This window comes from Macaca nemestrina, chromosome 3 (assembly GCF_043159975.1).
Source record: "Macaca nemestrina isolate mMacNem1 chromosome 3, mMacNem.hap1, whole genome shotgun sequence".
Taxonomy (NCBI): Eukaryota; Metazoa; Chordata; class Mammalia; order Primates; family Cercopithecidae; genus Macaca; species Macaca nemestrina.
This window is the reverse complement of record NC_092127.1, coordinates 94,715,596-94,727,688: the sequence shown is the minus strand read 5'-3', so window position 1 is coordinate 94,727,688 and position 12,093 is coordinate 94,715,596. Positions and strand designations below refer to the sequence as shown.

The 12,093-nt window shown below is 37.2% G+C and overlaps 1 pseudogene; it reads left to right on the top strand.

Annotated features, from left to right (window-relative positions):
- The first annotated feature begins 617 nt into the window (after positions 1 to 617).
- On the top strand, positions 618 to 948 carry LOC112426320 (large ribosomal subunit protein eL33 pseudogene; annotated as a pseudogene).
- Positions 949 to 12,093: the final 11,145 nt, after the last annotated feature.

The following is a 12,093-nucleotide window of genomic DNA, read 5'->3' as shown; positions in this document are numbered from 1 at the left end:
TGGTAGAAATCATGCACTCCACTTCCAGGCCTGGCCACAAAACATCACGTACTATCGTTTCCTTAAGTGCTCTTTTTACTTATGAGCCTGTTAAGTGTGAAGTATCCAAGGGTGGACTTCTAGGAAACCGGAAGATCTGAATCACCATATCCAAAACACGTAATAAGACTTTGACATAAGCAAGAAATAAACCATTTTTATATTGAGCTGCTGAAAATTGTAATATGCTGATGAATGCAGCATAATTATTTCCTTTAAACATTGTAAACCTAGAACCCAGCACAGTGCCTAGTATATAGTAGATCTCTGTAAATATTTGTTAAGATAATAAAAGAAAGGAAAGAAAGAAAAATGAAAGAAAGGGAGGGAGGAAGGAAGGAGAGAATCCACTAATAAACTTAACCATTCCTTATTTTATGTGAAGTGATCACTCTAACCTATCTACATCTCTAATTTTACCAGTCGTGCCCTCCGTTTTCATAAGGAAGACTCCCTCCTCTGCCTCCTATTTATCTTCTTTAACTTATACACTGTAAGAAAATACAACATCACTTTTGTCTTCCCACCATCTTGGATCCTGGGGAGGCCTGCTGGGAATAGGACTTCTAAAAGGAAATATGTCTGGAAGGCTGTTGTCCAAGCCATTTTGCGGGCTATAAGCGGGGTCGCCGGAATCAAAGGGAGCACACAGTTCTTCTTAAAATTGAAGGTGTTTATTCCTGAGATGAAGCAGAATTCTATTTGAGCAAGAGATGCTCTTATGTATATAAAGCAAAGAACAACACAGTGACTCCTGATGGCAAACCAAACAAAACCAGAGTAATCTGGGGAAAGGTTACTCTGGCCCACGGAAACAGTGGCATGGTTCATGTCAAATTCCAAAGCAACCTTCCTGCTAAGGCTATTGGACACAGAATCTGAGTGATGCTGGACCACTCAAGGATTTAAAGTAATGAAAAGTCAATAAATGAAAGTGGATTTGTGAGAAAAAAAGAAAGAAAGAAAGAAAGAGAAAGAACAGAAAGAGAGAGAAAGAAAAAAAAAGAAAGGAAGGAAGGAAAGAAACAAAGAGAAAGAAAGAAAGAAAGAAAGAAAGAAAGAAAGAAAGAAAGAAAGAAAGACAAAGAAAGAAAGAAAGAAAAAGAAAGAAAGAAAGAAAGAAAGAAAGAAAGAAAGAAAGAAAGAAAGAAAGAAAGAAAGAAAGAAAGAAAGAAAGAAAAGAAAGAGACAAACAGGAAGGAAGGAAAGAAGAAGAAAGAGAGGAAGGAAGGAAAGAAGGAAGGAAGGAAGGAAGGAAGGAAAGGAGGGGAGAATACAAGACCACTTTAGTGATAATGTTGGTACTCTTCATAATGGATTAAAGCAAGAGCGTCTATTCAAAATTGTTCCTCAGACATTTCTTTTTCCAGAAAGGAAAGCCATCCTGAGCATTTCACCTTTGAAGCTGGAGTGGAAGTGATGCAGTCAGATAAGCTGGAGGCTCTGGATGGGGCAGTAGATACTACACTAGTACTGAGACCCTGCAGATAAGAGGAGCCCAATAGTGGAATGGAAAGGACAAGCAGAGCTTTCAGAGGGTTACCTTCCCTTCCTTCCTTGTCCTCAGCCATCTCTTCCCACAGACTCTCCACTGAAGTAGTACTGGGGAAATGGGTGTGAGGAATCTGAGCTAGCAAAAGGGTAGGAGCGGGGATGGAGGAAGAAGAGGAAGTGAGGTCTCAAGATCAGCAGCTGGAAGGAAATGAGAATCTCAGTGCTCAGCACCGGCAATTTTTCCTGTGTAAGGGCTATTCGTAAATTTAGCTTAAAGACTTTTTAGGCTGTCTAATGTATGTCTCAATGTTAACTTAATTCCAATACACACCATTAGGTGATCTCTAGTTAATTTTTACAATTAAAATTGTTACTAAGGTTTTACAAAAGGGAAAATAAACCAAACACTTCAATTTATATTAAACCTGTCCACATTTGAAAACCACACATGTATTGTTTCATTTATTATTATTTTTCTTGTATTTCTCCAAGATTCCTTTGGAAATAATCACTGTTGTAAACTCACTGATGTATCCAGGGAGACAGTTAGAAGCCTAGTTTCAAACATATGGCAAAGTAAATACATAAAAATATTTGGAAATGAATTTTTCCAACCATAAACATTCTTACTAATGCTTGGGAAAGCACAAAAGAAACTTTTATAGCTCTCTGGTGGTGATTTGATTTAAGACAAGAAAATTCTGGTAATCGTTTTTCTCCTGCGTACTTTATAACTTTTGTTCTTTCTTATAAAGGAAAACATTTTTGTGGGACTATAGCTTAAACTGAAGAAATGCCTATTTTTATATATCATATCACTCAAGTCCATTTATATTCTGCCTTTTTAAGGTGTCCCAGCATCAGAGTAATGTATAATTTTCTTTGGAACTCTTGACAAAACATTCTAATTCACAAGTCTTTAAACACTTCAAAAAGATTATATTTTCATAAATTTCATATTGTCTCTTTCCTGAAACGACAACTTCAGTTTAGGGAAATTTCCACACAGCTTTGGGAATTACCAGTTTATAAGAAGCCTATGTGTTCACTACCACATTTTGAAATATATAAGGATGGTTTCCTTGGAATCCTCCCAGGAACCCCAGTTTCAGAATCATGAATATAGAGGACATACTTCAAGAGTGACAAGTGAAGAATAGGACTTTCTTGATGCAAGATAATACAAAAAGGTGGGAAGGAACTGGATTAGAATAGTGACTTTCAATCTCTAGCCCACCTGACTATAAGGGGTATACTACCTTTATTCAGAATAAAAATGTATTTGCAAATATAGATTAAATAATGCTATTATTTCTGGATATATTCTTAAAAGTTGTAAAATATCAAAGTGTTGCTGAACTCATGGTAGCTCTTGCTACTATCTGTTCTCCATCAGTTACTTTCAAGTAGAATATTGGTTTGATATCAAGTAGCTATGGTTTGAATGTGTATGTCCCTTCAAAATCCACATTGAAACAATCCCTATTGTGGTGGTATTAAGAGGTGAGGCCTTTTGGAAAGTGATTAAATAACAATGAATGGAATTATTGCCCTTATAAAGGAGGCTTCAGAGAGCCACCTGACCCTTCCATCTCTTTTACCATGTAAGAACACTGTGAGAGGCACCATCTTGTAAGCAGAGAGCGAGCCATTACCAGACACCAAATCTGCTGGCTCCTTGATCTTGGACTTCCCAGCTTCCAGAACTGTGAGACATAAATTTCAATTATAAATTACCCAGTCTAAGGTATTTTATTATAGCAGCAGGAACAGATTCAGACAAATGTGTATTAGCCCCATTACTAAAACATAACCAGAGGAGGAGTTGGTTTAGCTGAGAACAGAGGTGTCCTGGGAGGTAAATAAATCTCTGTTTCAATGGAAACAAATGGTCTTCCCTAGATGTTTCCCATTTATCAATGAGAGTTGTCATCCTTTCCTTCTACTGCCAATGTATCTTGTTAATAGCTGCAGAGGTATGTACCGTGCTTAGTTACAGGTTGTTGTTTTCATTGACTGGAGGCCCTACTACACTCGGATAGACTTCTCTGATGACAATTGTCTGCACGGTTCAAATAATAAATAACCTTGCTTCAAACCCTGTCCTGGGCTCCACCAACCTGCTAGAATATCCAGGTGCCTCAGTTTGTACTAACGCATTTGTTGGTGTTTGCTTGAATTGTGTTTGAAGACTATAGATACCCTTAGTTACCAGGCTTTCCTGCAAGACTTAATCTGTCTCATCACCTGCTACAGATGGAACTTGGGCCTATCCTACTCCAGTGGGAGGGTTTATTGCCATCCCTAGATTTACTGTTCCAACTAGTCAAGTGCCATACAGCGTCGTAAACTACAAGAATGGGCACCAAATGGAAATGTTCTCTAAAAGGTAATACAGTTCTTTGTTTAGAAAAAGAATGTTCCTTCCTTTCCAGAGAGTTCCAAACTGCTTTTTCTTCAATGTGCCCTCTATCTTAATTGAACTAAACTTTCATCTTGAATATTGTGAGCCATGATAGGTTTTATTTCCAGATAGGATGTTAATGAACCAGATTGTGTTAAATTTTCAACTCTTTATCAGTAGTCTCCACACTAGGACGCATGAAGACTTCTCATAGGGATGTGAACATGGAAAGTTTTAAGGGAATCAAGTTTCTTTTCTTAACTTTTGTATGTTCGCTTCCTTGAAACTGATCTGCCTGAGAATATGACTGTGTTCAAGGAGTCTGCCAATTTTCCTCTCCCACCCTCCCTTTCACTATATAAAAGTGAGGTGAACAGCCCAGCCATCCTGAATTTAATATGTACATTATGCCAGGGTGTTAAAATCTCTGGGAGTGCCAAAATAGAAGAAGTTGAAAATATTGCTGTCCGTGAAGCCTCATTTAAGTAAGTCACCATAAATCCACAGTAGAACTTTATATATTTCCCTCTCTTACACATGTTTCTGTGCATAGTGTTAGAAATGGGGTGTTTTGGCCCTTGTTGGAATGTTCTGCATTTAGACATATCATAGAGTAGGAACAGCAAGAGGGATGACTGTTTTTGTTTAATGATAATTTCTTTTCTCTCCCCTAATTATGGGCAAGGAAAATATGTTTCATCTGAAAGAGACAGCAATAAAAACATCCAGGCACAGTGGTTCACATCTGTAATCTCAACACTTTGGGAGGCCAACACAGGCAGATCATTTGAGACCAGGAGATTGAGACCATCCTGGGCAACGTGGCGAAATCTTGTCTCTATAAAAATTAGCTAGGTGTGGTGGCACACAGCTGTAGTCCCAGCTACTCAGAAGGCTGAGGCAGGAGGATCACTTGAGCCTGAGAGGTGGAGCTTGCAGTAAGCTGAAATCACACCACTGCACTTTAACCTGGGCAACAGAGTGAGACCCTATCTCAAAAAAAAAAAAAAAAAAAAGCAATGAAAACAAAGCAAACAGAATGTCAGAAATGTATACAAAATGAAATGCCACCACAGCACCTTATTTTGTCCAGTCAGCAAATTCAGTTTTTCGAACTCCTCTTCTCCAATGATCTTTTTCTTCATCCTACCTCAGCCATCAACTTCCAGGATTATCAATTATATTTTATTTTGCCTTGTTCTTCACAATAACTGCAGCACCTCCAGAGTCTCTCACCACCACAGGTACTCACCCATAAAGAAATGTAACCGTATCTTCCATTCCCTCCTGTTAGTAAAGATAAACATCAAAATCCAGTTTCTCCATGTGGGTACAGGTCTCAACCTTTCTGTGCTCAGGAACTGGGAAGAGTGAGCCATGATCACACCACTGCACTCCAGCCTGGGTGACAGAGCAAGACCTCATCTCTTTAAAAAATTGTAAGGAACTGAGAATAGCATTCCCACTCTTTTCTACATCATCAATGTTCCCCTCTACCAGTTATTTGCTATCAGTATCAAAACATGCTGCCATTTTTCCTGTGTTAGGAATATCCTCTTAACCTCACTTCCTCAGAAAACTACAATCCCTTTTTGTTCTCATTTCTAACAAGATTCCTCAAAAGAATCATCTATACATCTATACTTGCTTTCCCTAATTCGTTTTTTTTTTTTTTTATAGACAGAGTCTCACTCTGTTGCCCAGGCTGGAGTGCAGTGACGCAATCTTGGCTCGCTGCAACCTCTGTCTCCCGGGTTCAAGCAATTCTCCTGCCTCAGACTCCTGAGTAGCTGGGATTACAGGTGCACACCATCACACCCAGCACATTTTTGTATTTTTAGTAGAGACAGGGTTTTGCTATGTTGGCCAGGTGAACTCCTGACTTCAAATGATCCACATGCCTCGGCCTCCCAAAGTGCTGGGATTACAGGCGTGCGCCACTGTGCCCAGCCCTCTTCTCCCATTCTCTTTAACTCATTGTGTGCTACAAAATTAGGTTTTCACTCAACACGTCATAGTTACTAAACCCAGTGACCAATTTTGTCTTAGAGGATTTAATTTGGTTGATTAATCTTTCCTCCTTAATATAGATTTTCCGTTCTACTAAACTCTTCATTTTCTTTCTCCCTCACTGGTCTATTTTTCAGGTCCTTATTTTTTTCTTCCTCTTCAATCCAACGTGAATATGTTGACCTGCCACAGGACTCAGTCCTTCATGTCTTCTCTACAGCCAATCCATTTGTGATCTCATCCAATCTCATCACCTTGAATAACATAGTCCATATGCGAATGACTCTCAAATGTATATTTCCAGCCCAGTCCAGTCTCCTGAACTTCAGACTTATTATATATTTTATTTTATACACACACACACATATTTATAAAAGCCCTCAGTCATCCTTTATCCTTTATTTCTCTCATGTTGCACATCAAATGCATCTAGAAATCATGTGACCCACCTTCGAAAAAATTGATAATCAGACCACGTCTCATCAGTCTCTTATGAGATATTGTCATTTTCTCACTTGAATTATTCGATAAGCTCCTTAGAGGTCTCCCTACTTCCACCCTTGCATCCATACAGTCTATTCTCAAAGCAACCAGAATGATCCTTTCAAAATGTAGTTCAGATCATGTTATTTATCTGTTTAAAATCCTCGAGGGCCCCCTCCTCCATTCTACTCAGAGTTAAAACCAAAGTCTTTACAGTGGCACTCAGGGCCCTTCATCATCTGGACTCTCAATATCTCTCTGACCTCCTCTTCTGCTCTCCCATCCCTTACCACACTGCAGACACACTGGTACCCTTGAACATGCAAGGTGAGCTTCCACATTAGGGCCTTTGCATTGTCAGTTCCCTTTGTCTGGAATAGTCTTCTCCCACTTGCCTCATCCCCTCCCCTCTTTTAAGGCATTGCTCAGGTCTTATTAATACTACAAACCACCTAAACCTCTCCCACTGCCTTTGCATTCTTGACTTCCTTTTTCCTATTCTACTTTTTCCTTTTGCCATAGCACATACCACCTTCTAATGTACTATTTAATTTAATTATTATGCTTATTATCTGTTTTTTCTTACTAGACTGTAAGCTTTTTGAAGGCTGGATCTTGATTTTATTTTGTTTACTGATGTATTCCAAGAATGTAGAATAGCACCTGTCTATAGAGGGTGCATAGGAAATATTTGTCAAATAAACGAATGAAAAATCCTTTAGGGAATAGGCAAGCAAATAAGTTTGAAAACCGCTACTAGGAATGATTTCCAAATTTCATAAGGGAACTACAAGTTCAAGTGAGACATGTCTAAATGAAAATCTTCTAATGGCAAATTTTGATTTTGATTTTTTAAATTTAACAATATTCAAATTGGAAACTATTTTAAGTCAGTTTTTTGAAATGTATTTCTGAATGAACACTCAAAGATGAAGACTATTTTTTTGTTCAGAGCAATGAGGAACTATCATCTAATTCATAACCAACTTAAAATAGAACATTTTCTGTGTGTCAGCTTTCAGAAGAGAATGGAGAACTACACTGTGGAGTTTTATACTATGAGGTTATATAAATATATGTATGTATTTGTATTTTTAATCAAGAATTGATTTCTTAGGCTGAGCATGGTGGCTCATGCCTGTAATCCTAGCACTTTGGGAGGGCAAGGTGAGCAGATCACTTGAGTCTAGGAGTTTGAGACCAGCCTGGGCAACATGGTGTAACCTGGTTTCTGTAAAAAATACAAAAATTAGCCAGGTGTGATGGCAGGCACCTGTAGTCCCAGCTACTCAGGGGACTGAGGTAGAAGGATCACTTGAGCCTGGGAGGTCAAGGCTGTGGTGAGCCAAGATTGTGCCACTGTACTCCAGCCTGAGTGACAGAGTGAGAAACCCTGTCAAAAAAAAAAAAAAAGAAAGAAAGAAAGAAAGAAAAAAGAAAAAAAAATTACTTTATTGCCTTAGCTTTTTAAATGCCAAGCCTGATTAAGTATTTTTCATTAACTTTAAATTTTGTCAGTCAAGAGCCAATGCACTACCTTTTTTAAAAAAGGAAAGCTTCCCTCCAAATAACTAAATTGAATCATTAGAAAATCAACTGGAAAACACCTTAGGAACAATAAAATAAGACACAGCATGGCTCTGAGAAACAAAGCATCCTGTGAGACAAACCTAACTTTTTTGCAGACCAGAATGACAGAACTGGTTAGAATAGATATAGTTTATCTTACCTTGAATTAGGATCACTACAGGAATGAAAATCATGATCCCAGAAATATTACAGTTTAGCATGTTTGTGGCAGCCCCTTCTTTCAGTCAGTTTCTGGTCAAGACTACAAACAAATTTTCCGCACATATCGCTTTTTGTGGTGATAAGAAAATTTTTTGGTGGCGATAGCTCATGGCCATGGTTTTTAAATGGAGGCATGCAAAAGAAGGAGTGAGATACGCCTACCAAACTATGCTGTGGAGCAAGCTAGCATACACTAAAGCCAGGTGACACCGCTCACACTGAGCCATTTCTGATCTTTCTAAATGGCGAAGCAAATGATGCTACAGGAACAAACTCAGTGCAGCTGCAATGCAAATCAACACTGCCCACAGACTGTGTATGTGTGTTGCCCCTAAAGATTGCCTAAGCTAATGTTATTGCTCAGTGGAAATATTTTCCCAGGAAAAAGAAGCAGTCATCAAAGGTAACATTGACCTGGAAGCCCAATATGTTCTGGGATCTATGTTGAATAAGCTGTTTTTTTTCATATTGTATTTGATAATCACATGAATGGAATGTAGAGCATATAAATTAAAATCATAGGTCATTTCAAATAGAAGAATAAGATATTTGCACTCTGCAATGGATATTTGGCTTAGTCAGAAAAAATAGAATTCAGTTTAATTCAATTTAGCAACAAGATTTATGTTCCTAAAGTGACACAAATACAGAAGAAGAAGAAAATGCACATATTTAAGTTGAAGAATGTGTGACTTAGCTGTGAAGAAAACAGCATGAAGAATACAGATAATGATATATTAGAAATACATCATATTATTTAAAGGTGGATATAATATATGTAGCAGAGAAATTACTCTCAACTCTGGTACAAATATCGAAGTATCTTGTACATCATTTATGAGAAACATGAAAAACATAATTTTCAGGTGTGAATTAAAATGATTAAGAGTTTAAAAATAGGTGATATGGAGACAGGCTGAATGAATGGGATTATTATCCAGTAAAAGAGAACACTGTGGGATGACCTCAGCCATCTAATTTATGAAGAGATATTATGCAGATGGTTGCCAGCTGTTCTCCATCTCTCCACTGAGGACTAAACCAAAGGAAACGTATCTAAACTTTGACTTCTGGGATTTAAGTTAAATATGAAGAATAGTTTCCTGACAACAAGGGCTGCAATATACTGAACAAATTCCTGAGAGGCAATGTAGAATCTCCTTTGCTGGTTATCTCTTAAGAACATAAAGTGCTTTACCATCTGCTGGCAATGAGCTCACTATAGAGTTGCAGAGTAACAGAGGGCTATAACTCAAATAGGCTCTAACTCCAAATCTTGTCTTTATGAGTCAATAAGTATGATCAAATGTAATATTTCCACCCAAATAGATTTCCATGGTGGTGGTTGTGTTTTTGTGCTATTTATTTATTTATTTATTTATTTATTTTTGAGAAATAAAGTCTTAGTGATTGAGAATTTTACTCACTTCCACACATTTTTCTTCTGAAGGTTAAAACAATACTCATAGTTCATTTAAAAATATTTGTAGCTCATTTTTACTGGTCTCTAAAAGTAGTACAGCTTTGTAGGATTTTTAGACATAATTAAATATTGCTTTATTCTTCACTCAAAAGATGTTATGGGAGCCGCAGTTTTTGCCTCAGTATTTTCTTATCCTCCTGAAGCTAGAGTACTATTTCTAGGACACGTGGATCAGTATATTTTCATAGGGTGAAAATATTTCAACTGCCAATAACAGCTAGGCTTGAGACTGACTCCCAGCAACAAGAACCACAGTGCCTTAGCCTCGGTTTGCATTTATTTAAGCCTTTATTTTTCTCTTGAAAGCACAGAAGATAAAACATATCTTATGTCCCTAAGCATAAGAATTTAGCTCTGTGCATCTGCTCATCTTATCTAAGTAAATCAGGCAAGGTAAGTAAGTATGAAGCTTATTGTTCATACATATGTAGACTGAAAAAAAATAAACATTTTATGTTCAATTCTAAATTTTCTAAGAAGGCAATATATATTGGCTACAGTTGTTACTGGTTTTTTTTTTTTTGTAACCATAATCGACCAAAGTAGTTATAGTTTTTATCAGTGAGTTTTTATATAATCTACGACACTAATAAGGGACTTATTTGCTTATGCAAAAATGTCATGTTTAATGTTGGCTATAAGAACTTCCCATACCTATTACTTTATTAATGACCTTGAGAACTTAATAAGTTGCCATTTTATAAAATATTTTCCAAATCAATAATTTGCCTAAGGTCACACAGTCATGAGAGAAGTCAGAACTAGATCTCAGAAACTCTATGGATAGAAGTTTTCCCAGAACTCCTCATCTCAGGGAATGCATTCCCATCAGAATTTACAAAATGAGTGCTTGCCTCTTTCTCCTCCCTTGCTCTTCCTTTCCTTTCCCTTCCAATCAGAAGACCATAGCATCACTCTGTGCTAATCCTGCCAAAGATACCTGAATTTAATCATGAGGAAACACTTTTTTTAAAATGAAGTACATTCTACGAAATAAATGGCCATAATATTCAAAAGTATCAAGGTTATAAAAGTAAAAAAGGGATTGAGAGTAGTTTCAGATTAAAAAATACTAAAGAGACATAACAACCAAATGCAACATGTGTTTCTGGGCTGCAATTTTTCACTATAAATGATATTATTAAAGTATTTTGATGTCTTAAGGAGGAAAGAAGTTCTTAGTGGATATGAATACACCTGGCACCAAAGTATACATTAGTAATACTTCCTCAGAGGTACCTAAACTCCCTTGTCATATACCAATGGTAGAAGTCAGAATTTAACACGATGTCTCTAATCTCTGATATTCATTCTTTTTGAGAACATGTATATAAGTGAACAACCTTGGATGATATAAATAGTGTCTCTTCCAGAACAAAGACTAGGCATGCTTTCTGTTCACTGTAAGTGATTAAGATTCACTAAGCTCAGGGCTCCTTTCCTATAACACAACTCACTGCCTGAACAGGTGCCATCCGGCCCTGTTTGAGTTGCCAGTTCCCTGGGAATTCGGTATCAGGGAACTGACACCAAAAATGCTCATTCTCTGGCTATTGCAGTTGGTGAGTAATAAACCGTCTTTCATCTCTGACCCAGGAGTCTTGTGTCTTCCATCAGCATCTATGAAACTATGGCAGGTTAACCTGCTAACTTGCAAGTAGAGTAAATCTCATATCTTTTGCAATTCTTGACAGCTCATTCCTTCACTAGTTTTATTTGAAATGATATGGTGATATCCAGTACCATCTAGACTAATTTATAAACTTAGCTACTACCAACCATGCCATGTAAAATAACAGGGGAAAGGAAAAAATGAAGTAAAAATGTAATTGGTTACATATACATGTGACATACACGAGGCAAGATGAAATATAACCATTACAATTCTCATTCTGTAGCTGATCAAAGGCCAAAATTTATAACTTGTTTCTCCATATCCCTTTTACAGTCCCCTTTACCCTTGGTTGCACTTCAGAAGGTCTGAGTTCTTTACTTATCTAATGTGATGACTAAATAATACATTATGCTTTATTTATGCATTGAAATACACGTCTCAAAATGGAAGAAACTCACATACATAAATGTTGATGATAAAATAACAAAAGAAGGCACATAGGGTGGTATCACTTACACTAAACAATATATGTTTAGGGATTTCATATATACATGTATTACATATACTATATATATATATATATATATAGCAAAACTATAGTGACAAAAAGAAGGTGCAAAAATTATAAACATGAAAAGCAGAACAATATTACCTCTGAGAAAATATGTTCATTGGCTGGGCATGGTGGCTCACGCCTGTAATCCCAGCACGCCTGTAATTCCCACCTTGGGAAGCTGAGGTGGGTGGATCACCTGAGGTCAGGCGTTCAAGACC